Source organism: Rhinoraja longicauda, chromosome 27 (assembly GCF_053455715.1).
Source record: "Rhinoraja longicauda isolate Sanriku21f chromosome 27, sRhiLon1.1, whole genome shotgun sequence".
NCBI lineage: Eukaryota > Metazoa > Chordata > Chondrichthyes > Rajiformes > Arhynchobatidae > Rhinoraja > Rhinoraja longicauda.
In genome coordinates, this window is record NC_135979.1 from 18,774,139 (window position 1) to 18,791,987 (window position 17,849).

The 17,849-nt window shown below is 42.5% G+C and overlaps 1 protein-coding gene and 1 long non-coding RNA gene across 2 annotated transcripts in view; both read left to right on the plus strand.

Moving 5' to 3' along the window:
* Nucleotides 1-17,849, plus strand: part of LOC144606793 (uncharacterized) — a 538,285-nt gene that overhangs the window by 435,932 nt on the left and 84,504 nt on the right. The gene's annotated exons all lie outside the window — the stretch shown is intronic.
* Nucleotides 14,716-17,849, plus strand: part of LOC144606861 (uncharacterized) — a 53,130-nt gene continuing 49,996 nt past the window's right edge. The window contains exon 1 of the mRNA XM_078423299.1: nucleotides 14,716-14,825. The gene's annotated coding sequence lies outside the window, so the exon portion shown is untranslated. The remainder of the gene's footprint in view (nucleotides 14,826-17,849) is intronic.

A 17,849-nucleotide genomic window follows, 5' to 3' on the forward strand; every position in this document is an offset into this window, starting at 1 on the left:
AGGATAGTGTTAATGTGCGGGGATCGCTGGGAGGCGCTGCTGTCTCGGTGGGCCAAAGGGCCTGTTTCTGCGCTGTATCTCTAAGTCAAACTAAACTACACTTGTGTTGGGAACAGAGCTAAGACACAAATAAAATTAACCTTACTATCAAAAAATCATAGATTCATATCGGTCTTTGGCCTACCCAGTACACTGAGCATCAAACTCCCATCCGCACCAGTCCAATGCTAATCCCAATGTATTTTCCCAGTGTTCACAGCAACTCCTCTCTCAAAATGTCCCATTCGCCTACACCTTTGAGGTTTATAGTGACCAATTAACCTGTCAAACCACGCATCTTTGGGATGTGAGAGTGATTTCTAGACCTGATGCTGTCCATGGCTGAAACTCAACAAACATTTTTCTGCTTCAAAACATCAGTAAGAGGTGAAACCAATTATTTTAAACTTAAACGCAACGTTTAAGAAACATTTAGACGGGTACATGGATAGGATAGGTTTAAGAGGGATATGGGCCAAATGCAGGCAGTGGGACTAGTGTAGATGGGACATGTTGGCCGATGTGGGCAAGTTAGGCCGAAGGGCCTGTTTCCGTAGTTAGACTCTATGACTCTAATGCTGAATTTACTATAAAAAAGAATGTCCATAATTGTTCACAACTGGTTTCTGTAGAGTGGACTTATGCTAACCAAATGTCTTAATGCTAAATGCTCGCATATTTCCGTATGGCAGAGTATAGATGTGCTTTAATAAGGAGTGAAAGAGAAAAAGCTGGCTTGAAATAAGATTAAAATCAATTGAAGAAACAAAATGATATGAAGTTCAATTTAGTTCATTTTTACTTCTATTTGGAAGGAGAGACTATAGTCAGTGCTATGATAGTGAGAAAGACCTGTGTTTGTGTATCACCATTCACCACCAAGGGATATACCAAAACATCTTTTATCCACTGAGGTGCTCTTGTAATGTAGGAAACACAGCAACCAAATGGTGCAGGAGCCTCCTCACATATCCTCATGATATTGATCACATGTTCTGTTTTGTGATAAACATTGTCCAGGGCACCTTCACTCTCATTTTCTAAATTAGTGCCTAAGAAAGTAGCTAAAGCCTCGTTTTTGTAGCTTAGTCAAAAGAATTTGCCAGTTCTGTATTCAATTATCAACCTGCACACTAGTGCTCAAGTCTCAGGAATAAAACCTGAAGCCAAATCTTGCAGCCCAGAGCTGGGTGTCCAGCCAAATAAAACTCAGCCAACTCGTTATTTGGAATTTATATGGAGTTATTCAAGAAAGAAAATAATTAGCCACATATAATGTAAGAAAATCTGATTGAGTTAACTTATAAAATGATGAATGTGTTTCGTGGATATGTACAATCAAATTTAAATTCTACCCTGACTCCTAAAATATCAGGGCTCACGTTGTCGACCTCCCCGTGGTGAGCCCTGTCAACTGACCTCAGTCAGGCGAACGACAACAAACAAAGACAGCAGAAGCAGCTTCATAACTTCTGCTGCCTCAAACGCAAGAAGAAGAAGAAGGTGGTGACACTGCAGGTTAATAAATATTATTCCAATTTGTTTAAATAATCCATCATTTTCCTACCAGTTCAAAATTCGATGACAACTGAAATTATTGATTCCTCACTTAAAAGTAATGGCTTTCTCTTAAGAACCTGCTGGAGATACCCAGCAGTTCCCAGTGAGAGAGAAGCAGAATGAAGCAGAATTAACAAGGAGATGGTGGTTGGGATTTCAACATCTCAGTAATGCGTGGAACAGAACCTAAGTAAAGGACATGAAAGAAACAGAAATCTTGTCATGCCTTCAATAATCTTTTTCAAATTCACGTGCAACGAGACCAACGTGAGAGGGGGCAATCCCCTCCCCCTTCCCAGTTCTCCCACTAGTCTTCCTGTCTCCGACTACATTCTATCTTTGTCCCGTCCCCTCCCCTGACATCAGTCTGAAGAAGGGTCTCGACCCGAAAGGTCACCGATTGCTTCTCTCCCGAGATGCTGCCTGACCCACTGAGTTACTCCAGCATTTTGTGTCTACCTGAGATTTTAACCAGCATCTGCAGTTTTATTTCCTACACAACAGGAGAGGGGGCAGTACTAAACCTGGTTCAGGAAATGAATCCTGGCAACTGAGAAAAATTGCAAATGTTAAGGAATGTAATGAGGGCAGTGACAATCGTTCAGTTCGTTTTAACAAAGTTATAGCAAAGGATGGAGATAGAGCAGGATTAAAAGAACTAAGGTGGGCCATGTCTAACTTGGTGAGATTAAACATGGATAGTAGAACTTACAACAGGACAGCATTTACAACATAGAACAGCACAGCATAGAAACAGGCCCTTCGGCCCACAATGACCATGCTGAACAAAATGGGGTATCTTGGTTGGCATGAAGGAGATGGGCTGAAGGGCCTGTTTCTGTGCTCTCTGACACCGTGACTATATCAGTTTCATGTTTCTTAATCTGTAAATTTAACAGTGTGATTTATCACAACAATAAACTAGATTTATGGCAGATAATTTTTTAGATTTAGATTTAGAGATACAGCGCGGAAACAGGCCCTTCGGCCCACCGAGTCCGCGCCGCCCAGCGATCCCCGCACATTAACACTATCCTACACACACTAGGGACAATTTTTACATTTACCCAGTCAATTAACCTACATACCTTTACATCTTTGGAGTGTGGGAGGAAACCGAAGATCTCGGAGAAAACCCACGCAGGTCACGGGGAGAATGTACAAACTCCGTACAGATGGCGCCCGTAGTCAGGATCGAACCTGAGTCTCCGGCGCTGCATTCGCTGTAAGGCAGCAACTCTACCACTGTGCCACCGTGCCGCCCACGGTGAATAGTGAAATCAAGGATGTAATATTATCATTTAGTCCTGCTTCCAGCTTTTGCAAGGGTATCATTTTAAACCTGATTCTTTAGCCTTTCTACCATATTCCCCTATGATGCATCAATCTCTTACTTTTAGACAGTCAACTGTCTCCATTTTTAGCGTCTAATTTCCTTTGAATAATAACCTTGAGTCCACTACATTCTAGGTTCTCAGAATCCATTGCACAAAATATTTTCTTTCCCCTGATTCCTTCATGTTTAGCTGGCTTTTTTTTCCTCCAATTTTAGCCATTTCAGACCTTGTTTGTTGGTTCATTTGGCAAAGACTCACCCCTATTTACCTTCACAATTTATAATGCCCCATTTGGGTTATCCACGATTTTTCCACCAAATTTTAACTCATCTCTCAACACACTTAAATCCATTAAACCATAGACACGAATTGCCTTTGCCTTGTTATTCTTTGCCAGCTGATGTAGAAATCTGATTTTATTCTTGAGACAAGCATTATATTACACCATTCAAGCAAAGAGGTTGGAATATTTGTATTAGAATAAACTCATCTCAATCGCTTTTGTGCAAAATTTATAAAGAAAGGTCCCTCTGGCCATTGTGGATGATTAATGTCTGGAGACAATCCTACCACACTGAAATGTTCCATTGTTGAAAATGTGTAATCCAATGCCAGCAGTGGCCATGGTGAAGATTGCTGGTTGTTGCTGCAAAGCTTCAGGGCTTAAGGCACAATACTCTGTAAAATAAAACATACCTTGAGATGAATTTCAGAATTATTGAAACAAATCCAACCAAGTGTGACCCTGAAGTTATTATGCACTTCCATCCTTTTGGCAGAGTTTAAACAAACTGTAACTGTTCCTTTGTTCCTCTTTCCACAATGTGAAAATCAATGCTGTCATTCCTGTTAATAGATCAATGGCTCCAGACTAATTATAGACATAAGGAACACAAAATTTTACACAGTGAGTTGTTTTGATCGGGAAAGCACTCATTTTCAAAGATGAATTGAATAAATACTCGGAAAGTTAAAATTCCCTGGGCTACTCGGAGTAGCCATGTAGACTAATTAGAAAGGGCAACTAAAAAATAATGGTAAAGAAACCTTTGAAGCATTGAAATCAGATGCTCTCTCTAGTGCACCTATAAAAATTGGTTAGACTCACTGGAGACATGTTGCATTACCTTCTCATTCTGAGGAAATAGAGGCGTTGGTGTGCTTTCCTGACCGTGGCTTCAATATGGTTGGCCCAGGACAAATTATTGGTGATACTTACACCTAGAAACTTGAAGCACGCAGCCATCTCCACTTCAGCATCACTGACACAGACTGGAGTGTGTACTCCACCTCGATCCTGGTCGATAACCAGCACCTTCATTTTGTTGACATCGAGGGAAAGGTTATTGCTTTGACACCATGCTATTCAGCCCCCTTTGTCCTTCCTGTCCTCCATCTTGTCAGTGACCCTCCCGCTCTGCTGCTGACCTAGGCACAGAGCTTGGGGATGGAGCACAGACATTCCCAGGCCGAGGATGTGGAATAACTTTACGCCCAGTCCTGCAGCTTTATGCCAGCTTTAGACACTAGACATCTCAATGAAAAATCACATGGAAATATCAAATGCCCGGTCATTGTTAGCATTATATATTTACACTGAAAGAATGTCACATATGAATCATCACATTTTACTTATTCTTTATATTCTTTGCTTTTATAACATACAGTTTTCAATTTTTAACCCACAGTGGCACAGTGGTAGAGTTGTGCCTTACTGCGCCAGATACCCGTGTTCGATGCTGGCTATGGGTGCTGGTTCTATGGACTTTATATGTTCTTCCGTGACCTGCGTGGGTTTTCTCCGGGAGTTCTGTTTTCCTCACACACTCCAAAGACGTACAGGTTTTGTAGGCTGATTGGCTTGGTAAAATTGTAAATTGTCCCTAGTGTGTGTAGGATAATATTACTGTTCGGGGGGATCGCTGGTTGGTGCAGACTAGGTGGGATGAAGGGCCTGTTACTGCACTGTATCTCTAAACTAAACTAAAGTTGCCGACTCACCTTCTTAGGACTATATCATTTCAGGAAAAAAACGTTGCTCTGAAAACCCCTTATTAAGCGATCAATGTCATGACTTTGATATAACAAAAGACTTTCTCAATTATCACAGTTCAATGAGTTTACTGGATTGGGAAATAGACATCGAAACCTGAGACCTTCATTAAGGTGCAGTAAATCTTTATAGCGATAAGGAAATGAGCAAATATTCCGACGGAAACAATTATGGATTTTGGTATAACACAAAACTTTAAACACTTCAGTTTGAATTTACCAATTGAGTCATAGAGTTACGGAAACAGGCCTTTTTTCCCAGCTCGTCCATGCCGACCAAAATGCCCCATCTTATCTAGTCCCATTTGCCCAAGTTTAGCCCATATCCCTGCAAACTTTTCCTATCCACACACCTGCTCAATTTACCTTTAAATGGTGTTATACAACCTGCTTCAACTCCCTCCTCTGGCAGCTCGTTCCACACACTCAACACCCTCTGAGTAAAAACGTTGCCCCTCAGGTTCCTATTAAATCTTGCCCCTCTCACCACCAATGCTGATGGTGATCGGACAGAAACGCACTGAACATACACACACAGCATTCGCATATGGTGACCAACTAATTGTATATTCACGCATAACAGATTCTTTTGAATGAAAAATTGCCTCTTCAGGACGAGACCCACAACTTGCATTTGAGCAATGCCTTTAACATAACAAAACCTCATGAGGTTCTTCATTTTACACGTAAGATAATAGAACAGCGACAGAAAGCTTAGTCAAAGAGTTGGGTTTTAAAGAAAGGGAGACCTAAAACGTCAGTGAGATTTGCAGAGATGTCTCCAGGTTTTAATGAAGACGAGATTATATATTCAAGCCAGAGGTGAACCAACATTTTTTTCTTCTCTCAGGAGATTGTGAGCCTTTGGAACTGCCTTCCTCAAAGGAAGCAGGGGGATTGCATATTCTTAAGATGAAAGTAGACAGATGAGCAAAGAGGTAAATGGTATCGCTGGTAGACAGGAACGTGGAATTGAGATTGGAATCAAATTTGGGATGATTTATTAAATGGTAGAAGAAATGGAAGGGCGACATAGTGGTGCTGCCTCACAGCGCCAGAAACCCAGGTTCGATCCTGATTACAGGTGCTAGCTGTACAGAGTTTGTTCCTTCTCCCTTTTCCTTCTTCCGGGTGTTCAAGTTTCCTCCCACATTTCAAAGACGTGCAGGTTTGTAGGTTGATCGGCCTCTGTAAATTGTCCTGAGTGTGTAGGATAGAACTAGTGCACGGGTGATTGCTGGCCGGCATGGGCTCGATGGGCCAAAGGGCCTGTTTCCACACTGTATCTCTAAACTAGAATCAAGAGGCTGATTGGGCTACTAATCCTTCAAATGGATATGTTTGTGCGTATTAGCATTTGTTTGCCAATCGTAGAGCAATGAAAATTTGGAATTTTTCAAGCGCCAAAATGAACTGAATGCAGGGAGTTGCACTTGGAGGCTACTTGGAGGTGGAGGGGATGAGAGGATTTGTGGATGAGAGGATCAAACAAAGATGAACATTTGAAATGTTATTTGTCGGGGAGGTAATATATGAATGATGGGTTAAAGGAACACATTCCAAATCAGCGTAGTTTCAGATGGTCAATCTATAAAGGATGAGAGCTGCAAGATTGGCTAGGAAGACAATTATCTACTCAAATCTCTGGTAAGAAAAGCATGGATGAGACTTCCAGCAACAGATTAATTTTTAGTGGTGAAGCCAGGTTGGGTGGATGTAGCTCTTGGAGATTGAAAACAGTGCTGGAGAAAGTGCAGAGGAGATGCACTAGGATGTTACCTGGAGTTATTGAATTTAGTTATGAGGAGATTTTGGATAGGCTGGATTTAGTTTTTCCTGCAGTGAAGTAGGTTGAAAAGGAACCTGTATGGCGAGTCCGAAAACTTGTTGGTTGTAGAAGAAGTTTATTGCAGCCGCAATATTCGAATACAGAGTTAAACAACAAGGTAAAGGACAACCATCAAAAACTTACTGTCTTCTTCGAAGACTTCGCCGAACTGGAACTTTCGGGCGCCAAAAGCGCACATGACCACGCTGGCCAATCAGCGATGTCGCTCTCTGGACCAATCCCCATGGTCGCGTTCACACGTGACCTCGCTGGTCAATCTGAGGGTTCGACGACCCGGACCATTCTCTATGGTCGCTACACCTGATAGAAATATATTAGATTACGAGAGGTTAGGATAGGATAATCAAAATCTCCATGGTGGAGATATCAAATAAACAAGAATGCTTAAGTTTACCATGAGAAGAAGGAGTTATGAAGGGAACCTGGGGAACACGTTTTTACATGAGTAGTTGATATCGAGAATGCATTGCCAGATGAGGTAGGGGAAACAGAGACAATTACAGTCTGGTTTGGGAACAGCTCTGCCCAGGACAGGATGGCCCTGCAGAGAGTAGTGCGTTCGGCAGAACGCACCATGGGAACTATACTCGCCCCCCTGCAGGACCTATACATCAGGAGGTGCAGATCCAGAGCAAGCAAGATCATGAGGGACCCCTGCCACCCCAGTAACGGACTATTCCAGATGCTACGATCAGGCAAACGCCTCCGCTGTCACGCTGTGAAAACGGAGAGGATGAGACGGAGCTTCTTCCCACAGGCCATCAGGACTGTCAACTTTTATAACCCCAGAGACTAAATTTTTGTCGACACTTTTTGTGCTATGTTTAGTAACTTATTAACTTTATTTATATGCTGTAACTGTAATTCTTTTTGTGCACAACCCGCAGGCATTGCCACTTTCATTTCACTGCACATCGAGTATGTGTATGTGACAAATAAATTTGACTTGACTTGACTTGAAATACTGTATTTAAGAAGGATTTAGATGGATACTTAAATAATCAAGGCATAGAAAGGTATGGTTCTAATGTGGGCAAATGGGATTCGTGAAGATAGGCAAAATAATTTACATATTCATTTAGTTCAGAGATACAGCGCGGAAACATGCCCTTCGGCCCACCAAGTCTGCGCTGGCCACTTCACTTCAGCGATCCCTGCATACTAACACTATCCTACTTACTAGGGTCAATTTTACATTTATACCAAGCCAATTAACCTACAAAACCTGTACATCTTTGAAGTGCGGGAGGAAGCCGAAGATCTCGGAGAAAACCCACGCAGGCCACAGGGAGAACGTACAAACTCCGTACAGACAAGCACCCGTAGTCGGGATCGAACCCGGGTCTCTGGCGCTGTAAGGCAGAAACTCGGCCACCGTGCCACCGTGCCACCGTGCCGCCCTTGGTTCATGGACTACCTGTGAGCCCCTTTCCCATTTTATGACACTGTGGATTCTCAGATATAGAATGAGAAGCTCATTCAGGGTCATACGGAATGCCAAGTCAGCGTCAGACTGAGACAATGGTCAGGGTGATGGACTCAGTTGGTGACAACAGAAAGGTCTTTGTGACGGGAAGCAAAAGCAACGGTTTCAGTTTTCTTCCCCTAAAATTAAAATGGAAATACGATAACTTTCAAATGTTCGTCTGAAGTTACAAAGATCATTGATTTTAAGAATTGCAGTGTAATGTTAATAAATCTTATAAGAATATCTAACAGGAGGGGCTGGAGTGGCTTCTCCAATATTTTACTGCCCAATTCAAACATTTTCATAGAATATATTTTAATTTATATCTATGTTTCTCCATACATAGTGTGTTGTGACAAAGTTTACACATCACTGTAGTAATATTGCCTTCACAGGCTGAAGGAAGAAAACTTCATATTAGCAGAAACTAATACTTAACAGCATTATGATGAGCAACAGAAAAAATACAAAGAGATACAAGTAATTGCAGGTTCTAGTTTACATAAAAAGAAATAAAGTGTTGGGTTACTCAGTGTGTCAGGTAACATCTCTGGAGAACGTGAATAGGTGACGTTTCAAGTCGGGAGTCTTCTTCAGACTCAGGCTTGAAGACGTAGACTAACCATAAAATAATTATTACATTTATTGCAAAATAAATAATTCAAAGAGTCTAAATGCTTTAATTCAAAGCATTAAAACACAGTAAAGCAAAAGTGCAGTACTAATGTTTAAAAACTTCTTGCAGGAATGTTTTATTCAATGTTTGAAGTTCATCTTTACCAGTTCTCTCCCCCTTGGTGACGGTTTTTAGGCAGGGACAGTCCCCAGGATTTTCCTGGTCTGAGTTAGTGGCCGATCGATAGATTGCCGATGGAAGCACCGTGAGTTGGGTTGCCCTTGGATTTTTCCGTCCTTCGACAAGTCCTTCTCAGGGGACTGGAAACGCACGAGCCCAACCTTCTACCGAAAACAGCCAAAAATATCTCACGCACAATCCACTAAGGCAAACACAAACTGGGAGATGAATCTGAATATGTCACCTGAGGCAAATGCATTTTGAACAGCTCTTGAATTGTCAAGGAAAGGGTGATTTGGATCAGGCTTGAGGTATTGTGGGGCAGGGGGATCATGGTGTAACATGAGGCAGTTTGGTGTGGGTTAGTTCACTACTGAGGTCACCTCCGTCTGTCTTCACAGTTTCACATGTGATTTATTACTACTCTCTAGAGGGTGGTATCAGCGATTCAGAGACGTCTTCAATCCTAATATTGTAAATAAGGAATTTAAATTCATATAATTAAACCTATAATTTAAAAGAAAACACAGAAATAGTGGCCATGAAACTACCAGATTGTAGTATTAACACATCTGGTCTGAAGAAGGGTCTCGACCAGAAAAAGTCACCCATTTCTTCTCTCCAGAAATGCTGCTTGTCCCGCTGAGTTACTCAAGCACTTTGTGTCTATTGTCTGTCACTAATGCCTTTCAGAGTATGAAATCTGCCATTCTTGCCTCGTCAGGCCTATTTGTGTCTCTGATGTAGTGGTGTCTGAACAGATTCACCTTCATTCAAAGGCAATAAGAGAAGAACATTAAATGTGGGCATCGTCAGTGATGGCTGTATCCTATGAATTAATGCAATCTAGACAAAAAATGCATGTACTTCACGTGCTCTTGTTATTTCAAGAGCAGAGTATTTCAATGTTCTTGTGTGACAACTCCCATATTCCACCGTGTCCTATTTTCCATCATTCATAAACTTAAGCTTTCCAAAAACCTGCTGCCCACATTCTAACTCACACCAAATAGCATCACCGTCCGGCGCGGCCTGGAACGTGGCAACTACAACAGCCTGACCGCGGGAGAAGACGGCAGGGGAAGAGAAAAGACATTCTGGCCTTCCATCACAGTGAGGAGGTGACTGGAGGAGACTCACTGTGATGGATGTTTCTTTTTTTTGTTTTGTGTTAGTTTGTGTTGGTTTGTGATTGTGTGTGTTATTGCTTATTTTTATTGCTCTTATTGTTGGACTGTGGGTGACAAAATCTCGTCCAAAAGACTTGTTTTTTTTGGATGACAATAAAGGTTATTCTGATTCTGATTCTGATTTGCCCAATACGCCAAGCTTTGTTGACCTCATTGGCTCCAATGAGCTGATTTTAAATGTATCGTTGTGGGTGGATATAAATGAGCGTGGTTTAATTGGCAAATGCTTGCACAAAGGCTAGAGGTGAAATGGTGACAAAAGGGTGGAGAGGAGTGAAAGGTTAAGAGATGTGGAGGGATATATATGTCGAAGGTGATGGGAAGGGTGCAAGAGTTGAAGTTCTCCACTTCCCAAGTGGAAAAAATGGGTTCACACTGCAGGTTGGGAGCACAGAAACACAGACACATAGTAACATAGAAAGTAGGTGCAGGAGTAGGCCCTTTGAGCCTTTCAATATGATCACGGCTGATCATCCAGAATCAGTACCCCATTCCTGCTATTTCCCCAGAATACCTCGATTCTGTTAGACCTAAGAGCTATATCTAACTCTCTCTTGAATACATCCAGTGAATTGGCCTCCACTGCCTTCTGTGGCAGAGAATTCCACAGAAAAGAGAGAGGGGGAAGGGGGGAGAGTTCAATGTTCATGCCGTTGGGTTGTAAGCTACCAAGTGGAATAGGAGGTGCTGTTCCTGCAGTTTGTGGAAACAGACATACTGATACTGCTTGGGTATGATGTACTGGTACTCATATCCAAGTGGTACCAGTAAACATTGCACAGATTATTGACTGCAGTCACTATACTGCTTCTGACGTATGCTACTTTGAAGTATTTGTCACTTTGGACCTGGTTTGATTTTCGAGGCAACAAGGTTAAAGCAGTTATATGAAAGCAAGTTGAAATCTTGCCTGGAACGAGGGTCATTCAGAAGTATTCAGTGCAGTACAGCCCTGAACAGTGGTGCAGCTGGCAGTACCAGAAATCTGGAGTGCAAACCTGACCTCAGGTGCCGTCTGTGTGGAGTTTGCACATTCTCCTTGTGATCTTGTGGGTTTTCCTCCGGGTGCTCTGGTTTTCTCCCACATTCGTTTTGTTCAGTTTAGTTTAGAGATACAGCATGGAAACAGGTCCTTCGATCCACTGAGCCCGTGGCAACCAGCGGTCCCCATGCATTAGCGCTGTCCTACGCTACAATCTTTACCGAAAGCCAATTAACCCTACAAACTTGTACATTTTTGGAGTGTGGGAGGAAACCAGAGCACCCAAGGTTAACCCACGCAGTCACAGGCAGAAGGTACAAACTATGTATAGACAGCGCCCATAGTCAGGATCGAACCAGGGTCTCTGGTGCTGTGAGACAGCAAATCTACTGCTGATCCATCGTGTCACTTGACAAAAGTGCGTGGCCTTTGTGTAAATGAGTGGTACAATCTGTTGTGTGGGGAGAATAAAAACTTGGGATTAATGTAGGATTAGTGAGTGGTTGATGGTCAGCAGAGCCTCAGTGGGCCTGTTTCTGTGATGTATGGAAATTGAGGAAGGACATTCTTGCTATTGGGGGAGTGCAGCGTAGGTTCATGAGGTTAATTCCCGGGACTGTCGTACGTTGAAAGACTGGAGTGACTGGGCTTGTATACTTTGGAATTTAGAAGGATGAGAGGGGATCTTATTGAAACATATAAGATTATTAAGGGATTGGACATGGTGGAGGCAGGAAACATGTTCCCGACGTTGGGGGAGTCCCGAACCAGGGGCCACAGTTTAAGAATAAGGGGTAGGCCATTTAGAATGGAGATGAGGAAAAACTTGTGAAGCTGTGGAATTTTCTGATTCATAAAGCAGTGGAGGCCAATTCTCTGGATGCTTTCAAGAGAGAGTTAGATAGAGCTCTTAATGATAGCGGAGTCAAGGGATATGGGGAGAAGGCAGGAATGGGGTACTGATTGTGCATGATCAGCCATGATCACGGTGAATGGCGGTGCTGGCTCGAAGGGCCGAAGGGCCGAATGGCCTACTCCTGCACCTATTGTCTATTGTCTATAGATACATAGAAAATAGTACAGCAGGCAATGAAGAAAGCTAATGGCATGTTGGACTTCATTGCGAGAGGATTTGAGTTTAGGAGCATGGTGGTCCTACTGCAGTTGTACAGGGCACCTGGAGTATTGTGTGCAATTTTGGTCTCCTAATTTGAGGAAGGACATTACTGCTATTAAGGGAGTGCAACGTAGGTTCACCAGGTTAATTCCCGAGATGGCGGGACTGACATATGATGAAAGAATGGGTTGACTGGGCTTGTATTCACTGGAATTTAGAAGGATGAGCGGGGATCTTATAGAAACAGATAAAATTCTTAAAGGATTGGAAAAATATTTCCGATGTTGGGGGAGTCCAGAACCAGGGGTCATAATTTAAGAAAAAGGGGTAGGCCATTTTGGACTGAGATGAAGAAAAACTTTTTCACCCAGAGAGTTGTGAATCTGTGGAATTCTCTGCCGCAGAAGGCAGTGGAGGCCAATTCACTGGATGTGTTCAAGTTAGATTTAGTTCTTAGGGCTAAGGGAATCAAGGGATATGAATAAAAAGCAGGAACGGGGTACTGATTTTGGATGATCAGCCATGATCATATTAAATGGTGGTGCTGGCTTGAAGGGCCGAATGGCCTACTCCTGCACATATTTTTCTATGTTTCTAGGTGCATCCATCCCCAGCATTATCAGTGCAGACAAAAATAAATCTTATTTTTAGGGGACCAATATCATTCTCTTTCATTATCTCTAATTATGCTGGTACTTGCATAGCCCTTGTTCAATGTGTGCTCTGCTGATGTGGTTGGGCAGTATAATGGTGTGATGGCCCAGGGTTGTAGATGGTACAACCAACTTCTTTAGTCAGAGGGTGGTGAATCTGTGAAATTCTTGGCCACAGAAGGCTGTGGAGGCCAAATCAGTGGATATTTTTAAGGCAAAGATAGATAGATTCTTGATTAGTACAGGTGCCAGAGGTTATGGGGGAAAGGCAGGAGAATGGGGTTAGGAGGGAGAGATAGATCAGCCATGATTGAATGGCAGAGTACACTTGATGGGCCGAATGGCCTAATTCTACTCCGATCACTTGTGACCTTATGACCTTACTCCACCCCCTCTTTCTCTCTCCACACCCGCGAGCAATCGACACCTTCCTCCCAAGGCATTGCCAACCACTGGAACGTCTGGCAGTGTGGACTCCTTCAGGATGAAACAATTAAGTGGGAACACAGCACTCACCATGAGGAAATCCCACAACAATCTGCACATTGAGAGAGTATAAACCTTTCCTGTCCATAAAATGATTTTGGTGTTTACAGGGAGCCCACATGTGCAGGATTGAAGTCAATGTTGGCTGCATTTGGGATAGCAGCAAAGCAGGCAAATCCCAGTGCCTTTAAGTGATAGAGTCCCTGGTGAGCTCCGTGATACAGCGGTGAGCAGCAAATTAAGAGATTGGCCAGAGATCTGCTGTAGCCATTTGGAAAGATCCTGTGATAAGGAATTCATTCAACCTTAACCTTGACCCCTGACGCGAGGCCAGTCCAGCACTATCGCACAGCCAAGGGTATCTTCTTGCAATAGGTCAGCCACAGTGGCGCAGTGGTAGAGTTGCTGCCTTACGGAGACCCGGGTTCGATCCCGGCTGCGGGTGCTGTCTGTACGGAGTTTGTACGTTCTCCCCGTGACCACGTGGGTTTTCTCAGAGATCTTCGGTTTCCTCCCACACTCCAAAGACGTACAGGTATGTAGGTTAATTGGCTTGGTGTATGTGTAAATTGTCCCCAGACTGTGTCGGATAGTGTTAATGTGCGGGGATCGCTGGTCGGTATGGACACGGTGTATCTCTACACTAAACCAAACTAAAAAATAGGTCACATATCTCAGTGACTGCAGCCTTGGTGAAGCTCAGTCTTCAGATGTATCGTTTATTGGGAAGGAATGATTAGTTTGGTGCCTCTAAAGACTTCTTGGCAGCATATTCTTTACTAAGAGGCATCTTTGCTGCCTGTCCTGAAGTCCCCTACCCTCTCTGATGATCATTCGCTTGTAGTCTTGCTCTTTCAATTTGCAAAGTGGATAATCTTATCCTTATGCATAACATTGTCTTTTTTTCTTGTTAATTATATACTGCGTGGTGATATTTTACCGACTAGTTTCATGAAAGTGCAGCTTCAACATTCAGTGAATCAGAGTGGATTTATTATCCAAACCCTTCAGCAGATAAAGCATCCTCATCACTAACAAAAGGTGAACACCAATCAGAGGGTGTGGCTTAATTGCTCTGAGCTGCAGGTGAGAACTTCCTGTACCTTCTGTTAAATTAGATTTGCTTGTCTGACACCAAATAGGCAGAGGGAAAGTTACCTGAACGATTCTCAAGCACTCTGCCTCCACCACTTATACTGACAGGACGCCACAGCTCGCAGGCTTAACTCATTTTCAACATTTTCGCTGTGATTTGCACTGAAACCTCCAACGACTGACTTGTTTAAAGAACACAAGGTAAATTAATGAAATTCTTTGTACTTTGTGCACATTTTAAAGCAAATGACACTTTGGCTCGTGGGAGAATGGCTTTGTTTAAATTTGCAGCCCTTTGCAGCTGAATCCCATTCTCACAACATGCGGACTTTCTTGCTTCATTATAGGGGCACAGATATTTGGTTATAATCGCTAAAAATTCTGGTGAGTGGAACAGGGATCTGTGTGCATCTGGCAAGAGGGGTTCCCATATGCTGCAATTATTCTGTACTGTTTATTTGATCAGCGAGATTAGCAAATAAAATACCAGTCTGTCTGAAGTTCTTCTCTTCTAATGGGTGGCGAGAAACTAGGTTGTTCAGAATTCAATGGTATTTAAAGAATCGCTTCTCTCCTGATGTGTAATTCAAATCTCTTGTCTACCTGTCGCTCTAGCCACTAGTCTCATAACTGCTGTATATTCTGTACTCTGTGTGCAAAGATGAATCACAATCTAAATTGCCTCGGTCCATGCTGACTCGATATCAAAGTTAGCACCGAGCCTCTCATTGAAGCCAGTATTTATTTGCCGAGTACAGACATGCTTCATTGCTAGAATGAAGTGATGAAATGGTCTCTGTCTATGTTCTCATTTTTAATGCAACATCAATAAATGATGTTCAAAAGCGATGTAATCCATCCGGCCCGTCAGCAAGTTCTAATCGCAGATTAAAACATCTGCACAGATCCTTGTTTTTCCAGCCATGCTGGCTCACTGCGAAACTGTTTTTCTCATCACTCCTCCAGAATTGATGGCGCAATTTTTCCAGAGAGTTTTCCAGATTTTAAAGATTTGCTCGACAGTTTTCTGGAGGGCATTCCCTGGCAACTGCACATGTTGACGATTTCATCAGTTGCGATGCAGATCATCGTGAGAGCAGGTTTCTTTCATTGAGCCCTTGATCCCTGTTTAACTGGAAGGTGTTTGGGACGACGAAGGATGTCAGTGGGGCACAGTTCTGTCGGAAAGCCACTGGCTTTCTAAGTAAGAATTAAGATTTCATTTCAAAAAGATTGTTCGCATCTGTTGGTTCTTGCTAAACACCTGCAAGGTTCCCATTTGCAAAGCCCCATTATAAAGACACGGGTGGCAGACAGTAAAAGTTATTTTCTAAAAAAACGGAAATTAAAACAGGAATTAATACCGGTTTACTGTGTAAACACACAGTTTACCGTTCTTCTTATAAAACTGTTTTACAGATTTGTATAGCCAGAAATTATCCAAAGCACATCCAGAAGTTCAATGTCTTTATTTGCACTAGACTCAATAAAAAATGGGAAATGGCTTGCATTTTACACTCCGTTTCCAAATGCTGCACATTGCGGCTGTGTAATTTTTGAAGTACTTTTGTTCTTTCTGCAACAGTGTAGAAATGCATTGGTGAGAATAGTTGAGAAATCAAAAGTCAGGGGAGGTAGGACATCTTCAGTGGTTATTCGAGGATGAACACATTCAAACTAAATTGGTAGTCTCAGATATATGTTATCTGTTCTCAAAATTTGATAAACACTCTTGTAACAAAACTGCACTCCAAATCCATTTGGAAGGAGTCTGAATTTAGAATAGGCCAGCCCAGGGGAAGATGTCAAATTTCAAGGCTATGAAAACAAAAATATTGGTGATTTAGTCGGCTTTTGACAAAAAATGAACAGCTTTGATGGGACCCCATCATTCCTACTACCACCTTGATGAACATTGATGCACGCAGACACATTCACATTCAAACACTGAAAGGCACACACAGTTTACTGAAGTATTACACCAACGGCCATAAAGAGAGGAGAGATCCCATTCACAGGGTAACCATCTTATGAGAAAATGGTAGCAAACTGCCTTCTTGACCTATTGCAGTCCTGTGGTGAAGATAATTCTTTAGCATTGCTGAGTAAGGAGTTCCAGTATTTTGGCCAAATAACGTTAGTGCAGTTCCACCTCAGGATAGTGTAGTATTTGGAGGTGGTGGCATTTCCATACATCAAGAACTTCTGCCCTTGTCCTGAGTGGTAGAGGATTTGAAAAGTGCTGTCAAAATACCTGAGTGATTTTGGTGCAGTGCAGTGCACTTTGTAGATGGTGTACAGTGTATCCTTTGCCAAAAAAACAATCTGCTGATGGAACTCGACCGGTTAGGCAGCATCTGTGGAGGGATGTGGACTGACGATGTTTCGGGTCAGGACCCTTCACACTGTCAGGGTGACTGTTTAAAGTGGTGACTGTTTAAACTGGTCAATCAAAAAGGTTGTGTTGAGTTTGTTAGTGTTGGCATTGAGTATTATTGAAGCTGCCCTCGTCTGGGTAAGTGGAGAATACTCGCACAGAGACTAACACATTTAATGTAGAATGGCAGTTGCTCATCAATGCTTTTGACCTCTTCTTGTGTCCAGTACTTTATAAGGCAGCTCCAGTTAAGTTTTGAGTGGACCCCAAGAACTACTCTTGTCAATAGCTGTCTCTGCAGCAGGCAGAACATTGAGCCCTTGGTCAAGAAGGGTTATTTCCCCATATTGATTTGAACATTATCTGGCACAGGCAGAGACATCCTTCTGATCTCAGCCACTTTGGTCACTGTTGATATTACTGAGTCACTCTCAGATGTGGACAATAAAGTCCTTTTCCCACTGAAGTTCCAGTGTGTTTGGCTGATTGGTAGTCAACATGGAAGGGTAATGGTTTATCAGTAAAGAATGGGTCATAGGTGGTCTCCTGGCCCTTACTTGAACAGATACAATGAGAATAAGTCTGATTTCAATATTGAGAAGAACCGGGCCACTTTGTCATGGTTATATAGCACTATTGGGACAGATGTTCTCAAACCTTACAGAGGATGACTTTGCAACGAGACTAGGTTTGTCATTATTAATACAGTGGCTAGATGAATGCTGAATGGACAGTCTGGCTGTGATAACATGATTAATTTGTGATATTATTTTGATTACATTGATAGATTATTTCAGAAGGAAGTTAAATATCGTCCACATTTCTAGGTAAAGACTAGGTAAATAGAC